Source organism: Octodon degus, unplaced genomic scaffold, assembly GCF_000260255.1.
Source record: "Octodon degus isolate 3935 unplaced genomic scaffold, OctDeg1.0 scaffold00016, whole genome shotgun sequence".
Lineage (NCBI taxonomy): Eukaryota > Metazoa > Chordata > Mammalia > Rodentia > Octodontidae > Octodon > Octodon degus.
Genome location: NW_004524592.1, coordinates 8341778 through 8343397, shown reverse-complemented (window position 1 = coordinate 8343397; position 1620 = coordinate 8341778). Strand labels below are relative to the sequence as shown.

Here is a 1620-nt window from a genome sequence, read left to right as displayed (position 1 = left end):
ATATATGCAGGACTGCTTGAGACTGGGCCAGTTCACTACTGTCCAACATGGAGCCTCCTTTGCTGAACAGTGGACTGATGGTTATGCGTTCCAGAATCTTATCAAGCAACAGAAAAAGATAAATTCTCAGAGGGAAGAAAGAGAAAGCAGAAAATGCCAGCAAAGTGGAAACCTCCTGCCATGGGTCAGGCCCCTCCAGCAACCACTGAGCAGAAACAATGGAAAAGCAAACGTTAACATTAGTGAATACCATGAGCAACAAGAAATTTTCAAACTCAGATAAGGTCATCTGAAGAAGGAGGAAGGAGAGATCTAGCCTGAGCTGCAAAGGCTAGAGAGCATTAGAAATTTACATATCAGGGAACTAAAAAGGATACATAATGAAGATAATTCACAATTTAAAGATCATCCAATGCTCAATGACAGATACTTGTTACATCTTTTGGGTAGAGGAGGTTTCACTGAAGTTTATAAGGCATTTAATCTAACAGAACAAATATATGTAGCTGTGAAAATTCAACAGTTAAATAAAAACTGGAGAGATGAAGAGAATTACCACAAGCGTGCATGTAGGGAATACCGTATTCACAAAGAATTAGATCATCCTAGAATAGGTACGCTGTATGATGACTTTTCAGTGAACATTGACTGTTTTGTACAGTATTAGAGCACTGTGAGGGAAATGACTGGATTTGTACTTGAAACAGTGCAAATTAATGACAGAGAAAGAAGCCTGATCCATTATTATGCAGATTGTGAATGCTTTTAAGTACTTAAATGAAATAAAACCTCCCTTCATACACTATGACCTCAAACCAAGTAAGATTCTTTTAGTGAATGGCACAGCATGTGGAGAGATAAAAATTACAGATTTTGGTCTTTCTGAGATCATGGATGATGATAGCTACAATTCAGTGGGTGGCATGGAGCTAACATCACAGGGTGCTGGTACTTACTGGTACTTACTGCCTGAGTGTTTTGTGGTTGGTAAAGAACCACCAAACATAGCAAATGAAGTTAATGTCTGGTCAGTGGGTGTGATCTTCTATCAGTGTCTTTATGGAGGGAAGACTTTTGGCCACAACCAGTCCCAGTAGGACATTCTACAAGCGAGTACTATCCTTAAAGCTACTGAAGTGCAGTTCCCACCAAAGCCAGTAGTAACACCTCAAGCAAAGGTGTTTATCTGGTGATGTTTGGCCTACCAAAAGGAGGACTGCATTGATGTCTAGCAGTTGGCCTGTGACCCCCTACTTATTGCTGCACATCCGAAAGTCAGTGTCTACAAGTGGTCCTGCTGGAGCTGCTATTGCATTGACCTCTGGGACCTCCAATAACAGTTCTTCAAACTGAGACCTAGGCCAAGGCCACAGCCTTTTCAACATGCAAGGTGAACAAGTGACATTGAGCAGTGGGTTTGGAACCTAGCAAACCCAAATGGATCTCATGAAACTTGTACCAGGTGCTTTTATTTTGTCACCTTTTTCTCATCCGTAGAGCATGACAGCATCAATTCTTATTGAGAAGAAACCTTGGGTGGCTTGGACATGGCCTCAAAGGAAGAGGCCCCATCCAAGGCTTAGCATCAATGGCCACTGTGTGTGGCTGATCTGAGTGAGA

General features: G+C 41.8%; 1 pseudogene; it reads left to right on the top strand.

Moving 5' to 3' along the window:
• Positions 1-4: 4 nt before the first annotated feature.
• On the top strand, positions 5-1353 carry LOC101581863 (annotated as a pseudogene).
• Positions 1354-1620: the final 267 nt, after the last annotated feature.